Raw genomic sequence first — 17,057 nt, forward strand, 5'->3', positions numbered from 1 at the left:
GCAGCTTTTGTCCTCTGTTTTCTTCTAAGAGTTTTTTAGCTTTGGGTCTTACATTTAGATCTTTGATCCATTTGAGTTAGTACTTGTTTATGGTGTTAGGTAAGTGTCCAACTTTGTTCTTTTGCATATGGATATCCTCTTCTCCCAGCACCATTTGTTGAAGAGAATATATTTTCCCTATTGAATGGTCTTGGCACTCTTGTCAAAAATCATTTGACCATAACATAAGGGTTAATTTCTGGCTCTCCATTCTATTCCATTGGTATATACATCTACTTCTATGCCAGGCTCACACTATTTCGATTACTATAGCTTTGTAATAAGTTTTCTAACAGGAATTGTGCCTCTTCCAGCTTGCCTCTTCTTTTTCAAGACTGTTTTGGCCAATTGGTGTCCCTTGAGGTTCCATATAAATTTTTGGATGGGTTTTTCAATTTCCGCAGAAAACATCATTGGGATTTTGATAGGTACTGCCTATCTACTGCCTACTGTGTTGAATCTGTAGGTTGCTTTTGGTAGTATTAAGATCTTGACAATATGAAGTCTTCCAATTTATGAATATGGAATACATTTCTATTTATTTATGCCTTCTTTACTTTCTTTCAGCAATGTTCTGTAGTTTTCATGGTACAAGTCTTTAATCTCCTTGGTTAAATTAATTCCCAAGTATTTTATTCTTTTTGATGCTATTGTAAATGGAATTGTTGTCTTCATTTCCTTTTTAGATTGTTTGTTGTTCACGTATAGAGATGCAACTGAGTTTTTTGTGTTGATTTTGTATCCTACTACTTGACTGAATTCATTTATTTATTCTAACAACTTTTTTTTTTCCATTCTAACAGTTTTGTTGTGGAATCTTTAGGATTTTCTACATATAAGGTCATATCATCTGCAAACAGAGATAATTTTACTTCCTCCTTCTATTTTGGATGTCTTTTATTTATCTCTCTTGCCTTATTCCTCTGGCTAGAACTTCCAGTGCTCTATTGAAAAGCAGTGGAGAGAACAGGTGGGCATCCTTGCCTTGCTTCTGATCTTAAAGGAGAAGCTTTCAGTCTTTCATTTTTGAGCCTGAGGTTTGCTATGAGATTTCACATATGGTTTTTATTATGTTCAAGTGGTTTCCTCTATTCCTAGTTTGTTGAGTGTATTTAATCATGGAAGGATGTTACATTTTGACAAATGCTTTTTATGTATCAGGTGAGATGATCATGTGTTTGTTTTTTCCCCTTTATTCTATTAGCACAGTGTATTACATTCATCAATTTTTGTGTATGTTCAAACATTGTGGCACTCCAGGAATAAATCCCATTTGGTCATGTTGTATAATTATTTTAATATGCTGCTGAATTCAATTTGCTAGTATTTTGCAGAAGATTTTTACATCAATATTTATAAGAGATATTGTATTGATAGGGGACACTATAGTTTTCTTGTAGTGCCTTTGTCTGATTTGGTATCTGGGTAATGCTGCCCTCATAGGATGACTTAAGGAGTAGTCCCTTATCTGCATTTGGGGGGAAATGTTTGAGAAGGTTTGGTGTTAGTTCTTCTTTAAGTGTTCGGTGGAATTCACCAGAGAAACCATCAGACCCAGGGCTTTTTATTGTCAGGAGATTTTTGATTACTGATTCAATCTCCTTACTAGTTACGGGTCTATTCAGAGTTTGCATTTCTTCACAGTCTTGGTAGGCTTTGTGTTTCTAGAATTTGTCCACTTCAGCTAGATTATCCAATTTGTTAGCATACAATTGTCCATAGTACTCTCCTATAATTTTTTTATTTTAATAACCATGCAGTAATTGCTTTAGAGAACGAAAATTGGGTAAGTAGTGATCAAAGACAGAAGTGAGTCTGACAGTTTTGTTCTATTTCAATCTTACTCTGTGCACATATGTTAATAAGTTGGAATTAATAGAATAGCTTTTTTTTTGAAGATTGAACATTGATAATGTTGATATCAATTAAGAAGCCACAATAATCTCCTAGCCTACTCCTTGGTGTCTGCTCTCCAGGCTCCAGGTCACCCTTTCCTCCAGCTGGGAGGACTGACTTCCTAAAGCATGGGTTAGATTGTCCATTCACCGTCTCAGACTCCTTCTCCACCGTCCACTCATCCTATTCAGAACAGAGCCTGAATTCCTCGGTGAGCCATTACAGACTCTTCCTGAAATGGCCCCACTTCCATCTCAAACCATCACACTGTAGTTCTTTCCTGTAATCCTCTCCTTGGACCCACAGCACACCTGGGGTCCGAGAAGGGTCTTTGTCTACATGCAGCACCTCCATGTCTTGTCCCGGACCCTTACTATTGCCCTTTCTGGAATACCTTCCCACTCCTCATCTACTTCTCACAAGCCTATCCAGCCTATCCGAGGTTCAGCTCATGGGCCACCTCTTCCTTAGAAATCTCTGCCATCTCCTAAAGTCAAAATTCATCTTCATTCATGAATACATTTCATCACTCAAAAAAAGTTGTGTGTGTGCTCTGTGCTGGGCAGAGAGGAACACAGGACAGGCCTGCTCACCAAGTTGCCTGGAGGCTTCCAGAAGGAGTCTGAGGCACCTTCATCATAACTAACACTGATGGAGCTCATACTAAATGTCAGGGATATATTAATTCATTTGATCTTTACAATAACCTGATGAGGTGGGGGTTCCTTCCTGCCCTAATTTTAGAGGTGGAAACGTAGAGGCATGCAGAGGGTGGGTACTTGGCCTCAGGTCACACGTCTGGGAAGGAGAGAAACTGGACTTCAAATTGGGCTTCCTGAGCCCAGAGCCTTGCCTTTATATTTCACCATTTGCTACAGCTGTTGCATAATAACCAGGGGCACTTCCCTCATCTGTTCTGATGTAATTGGTCTGGGTTGGTATCGATATTGTTCTGCAGCTCCCCAGGGGTCTCCCCTGTGCAGCCAGAGTTGAAGATTTCTGTTGAAAAGCAAACAGTGATGGCAAAAGGGGAGGATGGGCAAATAGGCGTGAGGCATGGGCATTGGAAGGGTCTTGAATTAGTTGAACTGGCAGGTTGGAACACAATGAGTGGTGAGGGAAGGACAGGACCCAGGGGACGGAGCAGCTTCAGAAACTGGGAGCTGCTCCGAGAGGCCAGGAGAGGAATCAGCCTGTTGAGAGGAAAGAAGGGGCCATGTTGGCCTTGAATGTCACGCCTCAAGAATGTGCAATTGATCATTTAGGCAATAGGGAGACATGAAAGACTTAAAAATTATTTTTGCATTCATCATTTTTAATAAGCCCCCTAGAGGTTTACTTGAGCCCCTCACTTGCAGAAAATCTGCCCTAGTGGGTGTGTAAGATTTATGCAATGCTGATGTTTGTCTGATCTATGACTCTTCAAGGGGGAGCACCTAACAATATTCTTTGTCCACAAGGCAGAAAGAGCCAGTGTCCATCTGGAAACATTTAATAGTTATGAGAGGCTTGGGCTGTATTTCCAAAATGCCAAAAATCCCCTGAGGACTGACATCTCTGAATGGGGAGAGGCCACATCTGCAACCTTGCTTTGCCATCTCTGCCTGATGTAAAGCCTCGGTCTCTTGTCAATGGATGTGGGTTGATCTAGTGAGGTCTAGGAGGGGCCTTTACAATGTGGAGGTGGCCTCCATCTGTATATAAACCTTCACACAGATCGTATTCCTCTGGGCTGGGCCTGAAACACTGCATTTCCTGTTGCCATGATACCAGCAGCCACTATTACAATCCCCCAGGATTTTGTGAAGGAGAGGGAGAAAGAGAAAGGGAGGGAGCCAGAAAGCGTGGTGGTTTTTCTTTCTTTCCTTATTTTCCTTCTCTTTCCAGTTCCTTCCTTCTTTTATCTTTTTGGTTAAGATTTGTTTATTTATTTTAGAGAGGGTGGGAGGGGCACAGGGAAGAGAGAGAATCTTAAGCAGGCTCCATGCCCAGCACAGGGCACAAGGCAGGGCTCCATCTCATGACCCTGAGATCACCCACAACCCCAGCCAAAATCAAGAGTCGGACGCTTAACCGACTGAGCCTTCTTTTATCTTAAAGAAACACCAAGTGAAAAGTGCAAGCCGAATAGTGAGGGAGGCAGGGGCGATTTTGCCTTTTCTCCGTGATGGCTCCGAAGAATGTACTAGGCTGCTTGAAGATATGCTCTCCATTAGACTGTGTGGACCGGACGCTGTTGGCTGCCTAAGAAGAGCGGCTGCTTCCCCACTTCCTCTTACCCAACACAGCCCCAATTTGATAAAAAGAATAAATACACACAGATGACTCAGACGAAGCTGCTCTATCCCAGTTCCTGGGGTGGCTCTTGATTCCAAGTCTAAGCCAAGGATTGTTTATATACAATCTCCCCCTTGCTGGGGATTGCCTCAGAACCTCAGGCTTGAGCCCATCAGCACAGCATCACTCTCCACGTTGATGGCACCTAGTTCAAAGATGGGCTGTGTCCTGTGTTGTATCAGATGCACAGAATGGAAAGACTTAGTCCCGTGTTTTTCAGGGAGAGAGGTTGCCTTCCTTGTTGGTGTGCTGGCAGCCATCTTGTGACTATGAGACAAGTCAGTGTGAGGAGCAAGTCAACACCAAAAGGTATAAAACAGCCAAGTGGGTCACAGAGAAATGGAGCTGGAGCTCTGTCTGTCTTGTTCCTGGAGGCTGGGCCCGCCTCTGGACCACCTGACATGTGAGATAATGTATATCCCTTTTGGTTGGGCTTGCAGGGAATAAAAAAGTATTCCTGACTGCTTCCTAACTCACAGTACCTGTCTTTTTAAGTGAAGTCTGTAATAATGCCAGAATCTGTAAGACACTTTCTCAACAATTCTCACATCTGAATCACCTAAGAACTTCTTAAGGAAGTAGAATGGACATTATTCTCCCTATAATTCAGAGCAGTGAAGTGACTTGTCTAAGGCCAGATCTCTATTTTAGTCTTGTGCTCTTGTTACGACATCAAACCTCTCACGTAACTATTATTGTAAATTCCAAATAGTTCTGTGATTTGTTATATACTACTATTCTAAAATAAGAACTCCACCCCTCATTTGTGTAATCTTTTGCATGTTTAAATGCCTGGTGACATCTAGGACTTCAATCTCAAAAGACTCCTGAAATGAAGATCTCAAATATTATAGTCAGATGCAGAAATAACACTCACAGAAATTGTGCATCTCAGGTGGTCTGGCAAAAAAAGATAACCTCGGCCAATCAAGACCTCCCTTGTGATTTTAGCTTCGGGAACCGGAAAGCCTTGGAAACTGTGGGAGCCAACCTGAAGGCCATATGGGCTCCTGAATAAGATGCAGAAGGTGAAGGCAGAAAGAGAGAAGAGAAAGCCTGCGGCCCTGGGAGAAGCAGGGGGAGAGGACACTTCGGTTTCTGGCCACTTCCCAGGTCCCATTTCCAGTCTGAAGGAGGTCCAGCTGGACTCCATCTCTTGCGCATGACATAAATGTTTCTGGGTCCTTTTACTCCAGCCAGCTGGAGTTGGTTTCTGTTTCCTGAAGCTTTGGTTCAAACCCTTTTCAATTCTGTTGTTTTACTTATCTATTTCCCTGACATGATTGGTAGGAAAATGAAAACAGTTAAAATGAAAAGGACACCTGTGGCTGCCTGTCCATTGGTAGCACCAAGCAGGGGTCTGAGAGGCTAGGTCCAACTCGGGAGCGAGGCTCTGGGAAGAGGTGTGACAGAGAATCCCATAAGCCATGGCAACCCCCGAGAATGAGGAACACAACCCGCACACCTGGAATGCTCTGGGAGGCAAACACGGGAGTGGGTGACCTTGAAACTCTGCTGTCAGAATGTCGCTGTGGAGTTCCTGGTATGTTGATGACCTTGGTTCACAAGCAAGAGTGATTTTGCCCCCTCCCCTGAAGACTTGGCGACATTTGAAGACATTTTTGGTTGTCGTAATCTGGGTGGGGCCTCTACATCTAGTGGATAGAAGCCAGGATGCTGTGAAACGTCCCGCAGGGCACAGGGCAGCCCCACCACAAAGAACTCATTATCCAGCATGACAGGGGAGAAACTTATTTGTGAGAATGTTTTTCCCCCAATGTATTTCTAAGAACATTATGCTTACTGATGTAAGTAACCTAGGAATTCCCAACCTAGGAATTTTCCATCAATATAGGTTGATTTTTTTTTTTATGACTAAGATGTGAACATCTGAGGATCACTTTCTCCAGGACCACATTTTTTTTTTCCAGGATCACTTTTGATCACTATGTACAATCAAGTCCAATCCTAAAGCAGCATATGTTGACTGGTGGGCAGTGGGTGGGTGAGGGAGGTCGTCCTTGTATTCCATGACTGAGCTGTGCCGAGGCCGTCAGCCTTATCCATCCATGTGGCATGGTTTGACATGTCAGAACACCAAAAAGGGAAAGCCTTTTTTGGTGTGCATATCTCAGACCATCATTTTGTACCTCGTTAAGAACCTGACATATGGTAATGCTTACCACATCCACAGAGCCCGCGACCAATAGTGATTTCTAGCGAGCCTGCAAACAGTAATTACGTCTCTGAAGTGGTAGTTTAGATCTTATATTGCCAGTAGGAAAAAAACACTAGTTTGCAGGCATGCCCCCAAATGAGCTCTAAAGAACTCCTTCCGAGAGTTATTTATCCTCCGTAATGGAAGGGCAGTCAGTCTGGGGGAAGGGTTGAGGACCTCAGTAAAAGACGAGGTGGACCATGACCGCTCCTCTCAGTTACTCTGGAAACCGTGCGCCTTTAAAAGATTCTCATGGAGTTTTGGAAGAGGAGCTCCTCTCATCAGAAGGGTCTTTACCTAATGTGTTTGACACTGTGGAGTCGTCCTGCCGCCTCCCACTGGGTTTTCTCCCTCGGGCTTTGAGGTTTGTGGTTGCCAAGGGGCCATCCAGTGTGAGTTTGAAGCTGTGTGTCTGGAACCGTCCAGCTGCGATCCCCAGAGCCTCGACTGGCCCGAACACTCTGTGCTTTTTGGTTGGACTTCAATTCTGAGGCACAGAAAAAACATCTTGGGCTCTCACACAGCCTTCCAGCTGAGGTGGGAAGGGAGAGAAGGGTGTGTCTGTAAGGTCCATAGCATCTTCCCGTTGGCCTCTTGGTAACAAGGGGTTCGTCACAGGTGACAGGGTCCCAGTGGTCCCCATGCTGGGGAGAGGCCAGTGCAGGGCTGTGGGTCAAAGCACATTCTTGAATCCCAGCAACCATAGGTTCAGCGGGGAGTGGGAGGCGGGGAGGGTATAGAGTGGGGGCAGTCACTAAGGCTGAGCCATTAAAGGGATGAAGAATTAAGTCCCAGCAGTTGGCAGGAACCAGCAGAAGGAGTCATTTTGAAGCAGGAGACCTGGGTCTCTGAAGGGAGCCATGCGGCATCAGGCTCCAGGGATGCCCTCCAGACCGTCCTCAGCGCTGCCCGAGTCTTCCAGCTCTCTTTCCTGTGTCTCCTGACAATAAATAGGCCCTGCTGTCCAGTGGCCTGTTACATGAGATGGGATTGGTCTCTTTGTTCTTCATGGAAAGACTTAGAAGTGTGGAGTCCCCTCCGATACCAACAGCTTCATTCGCTGAGCGCTTTCCATACGCTCCCCTCGGCCATCTTGTTTCACTATCATGGCGAGCCTACCGGACAGCTACAATGACGCCCATTTCTCAGAGCAGGAAATCGAGGTTCAGAGAATTTAGTGAGCTGTCCAAGGGTGGGATGAACAAGGAGCAGCTCCAGAATTCCACCCCAGGCCTCGCATTTAACCCCACTGACTAGCCCATTCTACCACTCTCCAGGATGGGTTCACCTTCCTTTTCGCCCTGACACATATTCTGAGGCTTTTTGAAATACTCTGTTGACAGTAGTTAAGAGGCACGCTTGGAAATACAGACATTGTGTGATAGTTGTGTGATACGGTTGTCTTGGCTGTAAGGTCAGGAGATTTTTTTGGGGTCCTATCTGGGCCTGAACTCGCATATAGCTTTCTCTCTCACACAATTGTTATTCAGGGTAAAGTGATGCCCCAGGCCTATTTTTAAGTTTAACCAGGCATAACACACCCATCTAAATAAACATTGGAGTGTATTGTAATTGACTGTGGAATGAGATGTTAAAATGGGAGGATGCTTTGTCTTAGCTTCAGCTGAGACTACAGGAGAACTACTTCCACGTTCCCAAGTGGTCTCCTCGATGGTCCTCTCATGACTGTGTGTCCCCCGGTTCCCCTCCTGCCTCTGGGGAGAGGGACAAGGAGGGAAAACACCAATAACTTTTCCTAAAACAATTCCTGCTGTCCAGTCTCCAGCTTCCCTTTTGGCTCCTCCAACTGTGGTGTGGTCTGGAGGGAGGCAGTCAGCCAGGCATCCCGGCTCTCGGTCACTATCTTTGGAAGTCCAGCTTGGATGCCCAGTAGTCCCATTTGAGGTGACTGACTGGTTGTGTCTCTTGGTCTCGGGTGCACAGTGACCTGGTGTCTGGCTCACAATTTAGACATCTACAGGAGAGGAAAGAGCTTGTGGCAAATCACATCTGTGTGAGCATCAGCCTGGGGTCACTTCAGGCCCTGCCCAAGCCAGGTGCACAGAGGGCTGAGGAGGCCACAGCAGGAAGCACAGGAGAAAGAGTGGTGGGTGTTCAGAGGCTGAGCAAGGAACCCCATAAACCTCCAGCCAGAGCTATGTAACAGCACCCAGAGTTCCCAACAAATGGGGAGCTTCTCCAAACCCACAGAGGTGCCCCACATGAACAAGAAACCCCTGTATGTGCCTGCCAAGCCCAAGGAACCCAGGGGGCCAGCTTATGACAGTATCTGCTTACAAGGTCCTTCTGTCCCCTTACCTTTCCTCTTTGTACCCACTTCAACTCTGGACATGAAGATACTGTTGTTAGCAGCCAAGGGGAGGAGGGGGAGAAGCACAGAGCAGAGAAAGAGAGAATCTAGTCCCAGTCCCTTCCCCACAGGAGCAGTTAGGCCCCGGGGGCTGGGTGAAGCTTAAAGTTGTGAATGCCATTGTTCAGTTTTTAAGCATTACTTAAGGGTTATATTCATATTAATGATGAAACTGATAGTTTTGGGAATGTGAGGTGGGCAAGGTCTTTTTAAAAATTCTGAGTGTGGCCTGAAATATTAAGGGACCTACTCAGATTTCATCCAGGGCAGAGGCAAGAGTGGCAGGTGAAGTGTGTGAGTGGGAAATGGGGGGGCTCCTGGGAAACTCAAGGAACATCTGGATAGTGCCCCCCACATCGACTTGTCCAAGTACCTCCATATTACTTTCTTCTTCATGCTGCTCTTCCAGACACTGTGGCCTGTCCAAGCCTGGTGCTACCTCAGGACCTTTGCATTTGCTCTTTCGTCTGCCTGGATTGTTCTTCCCCTAAGTATCCACATAGGTTGCTCCATGGCTTTGCCGTCACCTCTCTCTCTCTCTATTTAAATGTCCATTCACCAGACACTTATCTAACGATGCCGTGCAAATCATCACTTCATCTCACTGCTCTGTCTGGCCCCCTAAGTCTACAGTCTTAGGTCTTTCACAGCCCATAACACCACCAGAGCTCTCATGTGTATCTGTTTATTGTGTGCTCCCCAGATTGGCACTCTTCTAGGGGAATGGAGCCTATTTTGTTCACTCTTCTTCCTGAGCGTGTAGAATTATAATGGCACATGATGGCAGCCCAATAAATACTTGTTGTTCCTGTCATTCAGGGTTATCTCTTCTTCCCCAAATTCCTTTTACCTTTCGGACTATAGACTCACTCACTCTATTGTACAAGCAAAGCCAGTCTAGGCAAGCTGACTTGCACCTTTACTTCCAAAGCCTGTTTTCTCTGTCTGTGACACAGAGGAAGCCCGAGGACAGAATTCACTTAGCGTTGAGATGCCAGTGGCCTGATCTCTTGGAAAATATACATTGGGTTCCCCTGAAGGAATAGTTTCTCCCTCTCTCTCTCTTTTTTCTTTTTGAATCTGAGAAGAAAGAATGCAGAGTCCCTTTTCACTATAGCCTGAAGGGTGGTTTTTATGAATTTTTACCACATGTCCACACAAAACTTTAGCCTTTCTCTCACTGAAGGAAGGAATTTGAGAAATTTTTACTAGACTGTTGTCAATGTAGAGACCCTTATCGGGGAACATGGTTCTCTGAAGAAGTCTGAGTCATTAGGAAACAAGTTTCCTTCTGTGCCTTGCTGCTAACTTAGCCCTGAAGTGAAGATAAAGGACAATTTTGGGAGACTGGCTACTTCTAGGGCTTGATAATGAGGTCTGCTCCTCAGCCTCCCCCTGGGAGTCAGGTCTGCCCAACACACCTGTCAAGTGTCCTTAAGTCAGGAGCTCATCTAAGAATGATGGAAATAAAACACCTTCACTCCCCTCCTTCAGGATTACTCCTGTGTCTCTACTTGCAAGAGGGAATAGTTTCTTTGGAATTTACTTGGCTTGAAAGTGATGTTTTCAAGGATGGCAAAGATTAATTTGGTGTGGTGACAGAAAAACCAGGAGCATGTGTACTCGTTGCCTGGTAGGTTAGGAATGTGAGCTTTGGAAGAGACTACTTGGGTTTGAGGTTGAGCTCTGTCACTTACTAGCTGTGTGACCTTGGACAACTTACTCAACTTCTCAGTGTCTCAGGAGTCAGTCTGGTTACTGAATGGTTACAACCTACCTCACAGTGTTGCTGTTAGGATTAAATAAGTGACTTCATGAAGAGGGCTTAACCCAGTGTCTGTCACACAGTGTCTGTATGGGTGTTGGCAAATATGATTTTTTATTGTTCCGTGGTGATGAGTCATGAGTACCATCATCATCCTCATCATTTTTGTTTCCACCCACTTGCAAATAGGGCGAGTGTAGACTCTAGTTGAACGAACTCTATGGAGTCAAGGCAACCAATTGAGTCTCTCTCAACAAGACACTGCCCAGGGTAATTGTGACTTAATTCTGGGACTTCTTGGTAAAAGAACCACTTGGGTTTGTGATTGCTATTGACCTCAATTCTTCTAGGGCCCTCAAATGGAGTGATTCTACACCTGTGTTCCCTCCTTCTCTCTCGGAGATTTATAGGATCTTTAGCCCATTCTCATGAAAATCTTCTAGATGACTGTAGGACAACTGAACCAATCAAGTGGCTGAGGAGTGATAGCTAGCATTTTTAAAAAGAATTGGAAAAAGCACCTAGTGAAAGAATAGGAAGCAGAAATGAGCCTATGCCTTTTTAAAAATTGTAACACCAGGGGCACCTGGGTGGCTCAGTGGGTTAAAGCCTCTGCCTTCGGCTCAGGTCATGATCCCAGGGTTCTGGTATCAAGCCCCGCATCGGGCTCTCTGCTCAGCAGGAAGCCTACTTTTCGTCCTCTCTCTCTCTGCCTGCCTCTCTGCCTACTTGTGATCTCTGTCTGTCAAATAAATAAATGAAATCTTAATAAATAAATAAATAAATAAAATTGTAACACCAAAATAAAACACAAACACGAAAGTAGTTCCTAAACTGAATCTAAACCAGACTAGTGTTCCTTTTGTTCCAAGACCTGTGGCTTGTAGAAGAGGACTTTGGCATCCCATGATCTCAGCTCACCTTTCTCCCTCAGGATATTAGCGCTGGAATGTGGCAATGGATTTCAGCCGAGCGACAACACCTGCTGCCCGGTGCAGGCTGCCACATGACGTGTAGCTCTCACAGGTCTCAGCTCGGAGCATCGCCTGGTGCCTGCTTTGTGCCTTCCCAAGGCAGCCCCAAGCACTTCAGATACATGTCTCTAAGGAGATTTCTTTAAGATTTGCAGTCTGTTGAAGTGGAAAAGTTTTCCAGTTGATTAAAAACAAATTCTAAACCCCGTATCCACAACTGTTTGTGTAACAGGTGAGGTAACTGCAGAAAAATGTAATAAACAAGACCAAAATAGTCTTTGCTCCATTGTGAAGGTGGGGCTCTGGGAATCTCCTTGGATTTTGGTCCTTCACCTCCTGGTCTGCAAACCAGAACTCACCTAGGTGATCTCAGACTGACTTAAATGTGTGTGTGTGTGTGTGTTCAAATTAATTTAATTTAATTTAAATTAATTTTTATGCTTCAGTTCCAAAAGTTGTTTGGTTCTTTTTTATGCTGTCTGTGTCTGTTGAACTTGTTTTGTTCTTGTGTTGTTTTCCTGAATCATTAAATTCGTTAGCTGTACTCACTTGTGAATTCTCTGTCAGGTTGCTCATGTCTCTCCATTTCTTGAGGGTCAGTTACTAGAGGTTTCCTGTGTTTCCTTTTTTTCTTGGTTCTTCATGATGCTCATAGCTTTGCGAAGGTGTCCAGTTACCTCTTCTAGACTTTATGGCCTGACTTCAGTGACAGAAGGTTGCTTCAGTCAGGTGACCTCACTGGTGGGTCGAGGCATGCCGGCAAGGCTGTGACCTTTGGTCTAGTGGGGCTTGCAGTGGCTCCAGGTCCAGGAAGGTGTGCTGGGGTCCCCAACATTGGCAACTGGGTAGTCCTGGGTGAGCACATTGAGGGTATCTGCAAGGGCTGTTTGTGTCTTAGTGATGCCTCAGCATCCCGAGGCTGGAGACCGGGGCAGGTGGTGGTGAGGGCCAGAGGTGGTGATGTGCACCCAGGGGCTGCAGGGGTCAGCAGCAGGGGACTGGGTGGCCGCAGGGGCCAGGTACAGACTGACCTCAGGGCAAGGGCCAGGCCCCACTGCTGTGCACTAGCAGGTGTCGCCCCTGACTGTCCTCATGCACTCCCATGGTCGCAGGGTCTTGCCTGTGGTGACGGCAAGTCGAGGCTGGTGACGGGAGTTGGGCCAGTGGGGTACAGGTCCACCACTGTCGAGGCTGGTTGCCGGGGAGCCCAGGGATGCAGGCAAGTGATAGGAGTTAGGGCTGGATCTGGGCTGACAGCTGGCATTGGCATGAACTCCTGCAGCTTCATTAAAAATGAGCAACCAGCACTATATCCGACGGCCACTGCTGACGCCACGCCTAAATGTGTCCTGCTCTACTGCTCCTTTCTTTACCTATTCTCTGCACTCGCAGAAGCTGCTCATTGCCACACGCACAAGGACCTGTCATACCGGTAGAAGGTAGCAGGTTCCCTGGGCAATTCTCTAGCTCACTCTCTGCATGCTCAGAGGGCCAGGATTTCCGCCACCTCTTGCAGACCACAAAGGGACCCATTCTTAGGCATTCTGTTGCTTATCATTTGCTGGTTGATGAATTAGCTCACATCCTCTGGAGGATGAAATGGCAACACATTTCTAATAATTACATTAATATCAGATAATTTCTCAAATCTGTTTGCTTCCCACAGCCGCAGAGTTAATGTTTAAAAGTTTGAAGGATATTAAGATCGCTTTGTTTCACAGCCGATCAGATTTTTTCCTTCCAGACACATATAATAAAGAAAACATTTGCTAACGTTTGGGTGCTGACATTGTACCAAGCACCAACGGGAGCTTTTTACCACAACCCTATGAGGTAGGCGCTAATAACAGACACCTTTTACAGGTGAGAAAATCAAGGCCCAAGAAAGTTTAGTAACTTGCCGAAGTTAACACATTTAAGAAGGGCTGGATCTGGGGCGCCTGGGTGGCTCAGTGGGTTAAGCCTCTGCCTTCGGCTCAGGTCATGATCCCAGGGTCCTGGGGTCGAGCCCCGCATCAGGCTCTCTGCTCAGCAGGGAGCCTGCTTTCCCCTCTCTCTCTGCCTGCTTCTCTGCCTACTTGTGATCTCTCTGTCAGATAAATAAATAAAATCTTTAAAAAAGGGGGGGGCGGATCCTTCTGTTGGACTCCCAGAGTATCTACACAGTGCAAGGCCTTGGCCTTGGCCTTGGATGGAAGGCCTTAAGTTCAGATATTTGATATTATCTCCACATGAGGGTTCACAGATAGTCATAGAAATGCACCAGAAAACTGAAAGAAGTCTGTTATACAATGTAGACCACACTGTCCTTAGTAACATATATAGCTAACATATATAGTAATATATATAATAATATAGTAATATGATATATAACATTTATATACATATCTACACCATTGTGTTACATTTATATAATATGCAGTTATGCTACATTTCATTTTTAAAAAAAATTTTTTAAATTTTATTTACTTATTTGTTAGACAGAGATCACAAGCGGGCAGAGAGGCAGGCAGAGACAGAGAGAGGGGGAAGCAGGCTCCCTGCTGAGCAGAGAGCCCGATGCAGAGCTCGATCCCAGGACCCTGGGACCATGACCCGAGCCGAAGGCAGAGGTTTTAACCCACTGAGCCACCCAGGTGCCCCAACATTTCATTTTCATATATACCAAAAAGTTGTTAGGTAAATATAAATATTTTAAATATACCACAGGCTCCAAACCCCATTTTGATACTTTTTACTTTGTAATGTATAGAGGCCTGTCACATCTTGATATTGGAGAGGTCCCAGTGCGCAGGACCATAGCGTTAGGAGGGAAACTTAGAGACTACCTTGTCCAACTTCCTCATTTCCCATGTGAGGAAATGGGGACACAGAGATGTGGAGTATCTTCCCCAAGATCACACAGCTGGAATGCCCTTCTATTGAGAGATCACGCACTGCCAGCGCTCCCTGGCTTCTGCTTCCAAGGAAGCAAGGAGAGAAGTTACGCATGTGGCCACAGGTAACATCCCGGAAGCCATGAAACATTTATTTTGAGACCAGTGACTCCTTTCAGTGTAATCTGGTTTTAAATAAGGGGCCAGGGCCAGATAACATGTCTATAGAACTTGACACGTTTCAAAACCCTATTGGAGCTGGGAATCAACATTGAACCTCATGACCACCGTGGGAGGGATGAAGGCAGGCATTGCGATTTCTCCTTTTCAGATGGGGAAGCAAGTCAGGAAATGTTGCACCCCTTTCCCGGGGTGACCCAGCCAGGCAGTAAGAACCAGTACTGTACTATAGGACTGTAGGCTCATAGTGCGCTACCCCTACTGCTTTCCTGCGTGCCTGTACGTCTGGCAGGAACCACAGACGAGAACAGCACAAGCATTTCTGTTTTCCCGATGCTGTTCATAAACCATTTTAAACCCAGGGCCTTTTTTTTCCTTAAAGAAACTATCTTCCTGTAATCAGGAACTTGGCCAAAGAGATAACTAGATCTTCTAAATGATATCCCTGGAGATAGCACCATTTAAAGATAGATCCTACGCATTTCCAACGTTCTTTAGGTGTTTCCTTTCCGGGGTGAGGTGTAAGATATATTTAAATCAAGCTTAGTCTGGGAAACCGGCACATTGCAATTAAAAATGCAGCCCTTTAGTCTCTCAATTCTCTGTCTAAAGCCCTTTTACAAAAGAGGGTATTTTAATTCAATAAATAAAAGACAGACGCGTCCAGCTTTCCTACCGGAGGAGGCGTAGCCACCACTCGCAGCTAACACACATAAGAGAGAAAATACACAAACAAATAGTGTTTGATCTTGCTTCGCTGCAGGCTGTTTTCATCTTTCAAGAGACGGAGGGAAAAACAACCTCAGAACTTTACCACCAAAACTTCCAAATTTATTGCCACGCAACGTAATGGCAAAATGCTATTTTCTTAGCACTCACATTTTTTGAATAACCTCCACGGCCAAGAATGCCTGGTTTTATTTTTACAATAAGACCAAAGAAAATCTGGAATTCTCCTCTCGATCTGAGGATGGCAAAGATGCCTGGGTTTTTCAGAACAAACCATTGAGTCTAACTATTCAATCTTATCCTCTCTGTTTAACCTGGGCTTGAGGCATGTATTTCATGTTTATGCTGGTTTGACACCAATCATGCTTAAAAGAGATTTTGTACTCTGTTTCCCTAGGCAAAGTCGAGCTACAATAGTAGACTTAACAATACCAGCCCTTTCTCGGGCTTATCAGTTAAAGAAGCATTCAGCCTAAGAAACACTTCCAGTAGAAACAAGATACAGAATTGTACAACTAGCCACATTCCACCGAGATCTGAGTAGAGAGAAGTTCAGATCCACACTAAAATCATTTCTCTTCACTTAGCATCAATGTGTCCATTTCTCATACTGCTTTTCATATATTGTTGGAAGCAATTTGTTACATTGCTATCATATTCCATAGAGGAAGCAAGGTACAAAAAAAGACAGTGTAACAAAGAGACTCATGTCATACTTTCCAACTTGTTTTAACCCTAATAACATTGGTTTAAAAATACAGTGAAAGATCTTGTTCTAATTTTATCGCACCACAATTCATTTATCGTTGACCTAATATATATAATTAATATTATATATGATAATATATAATATGATCTATATATATATAATATGATCTATAGTTAATCATAATATTAGTCGTTTACAAGGATGTCAACTCCCACCACCCCCTCCCAATTCTCCTGAGACTAAAATTTGTACAGACTGATTACTTGGTCAAGGTATGTATTGCAGTTTCTTCATGACAAATACATTTTAAGGTTTTATAATAAGGAATGGAAAGCAAACTATCTACATAGCTTAGTAATTCATCAGACATACCTTGTTTGAAGAGAGCAATTTTTTTTTCAAAAATTTTCCACCACACAGAATGGATATCCTTTTTTCCTTAAGCTTTTCTGCATCACAAATCCCATCCAAATTATTCTAAAGAAGAAACAAGAAGAGGTCCAAGCAACTTTTCTCTTTTCTCAGAGGAGCTAATCAAACATTCCCATCAACCTCTCAGCACTTTGAAAAGCACATTTTAGCCACACACACACATGCACACACTCTCACACACACACTCACACACTGCTTCTCACACTGGTTTTAGTGCTGAATTAGGCGGTCCTCTTTCAAATTTCCACTCCCACTTGCTTTTCTTTGGGGTAAGGATTTCTAAATATTCTTTTCTAGCCTAAAGCACACATTTTCAGTAAGCAAATTCTATAATTAGAAATTCTAAAAAGTGGAAGAGAAGTGCCTTGATAAAATGGGAAATAAAACATATACTTTAAAAAGGACTTACATGGGGCAATTAAATTTTCTTTCTTTTTCAAATGCCAGTGAACAGCTGATTAAACTGCATAAGGAAAGAACAAGGTGCCAATACCACCAAGCTGGTTCCACTGGGCTCTCACTCTTAGAGTT

At 44.5% G+C, this 17,057-nt stretch overlaps 1 protein-coding gene across 3 annotated transcripts in view; it reads right to left on the reverse strand.

The window, feature by feature from the left end:
* Positions 1-16,715, reverse strand: part of VIT (vitrin) — a 99,224-nt gene extending 82,509 nt beyond the window's left edge. For 2 of the 3 annotated variants that reach the window (XM_047744054.1, XM_047744055.1), the window contains exon 1: positions 16,467-16,715. The gene's annotated coding sequence lies outside the window, so the exon portion shown is untranslated. The remainder of the gene's footprint in view (positions 1-16,466) is intronic. The other variant, XM_047744056.1, reaches the window with a different exon arrangement.
* Positions 16,716-17,057: the final 342 nt, after the last annotated feature.

The sequence above is a fragment of the Lutra lutra genome, chromosome 9 (assembly GCF_902655055.1).
Source record: "Lutra lutra chromosome 9, mLutLut1.2, whole genome shotgun sequence".
Taxonomy (NCBI): domain Eukaryota; kingdom Metazoa; phylum Chordata; class Mammalia; order Carnivora; family Mustelidae; genus Lutra; species Lutra lutra.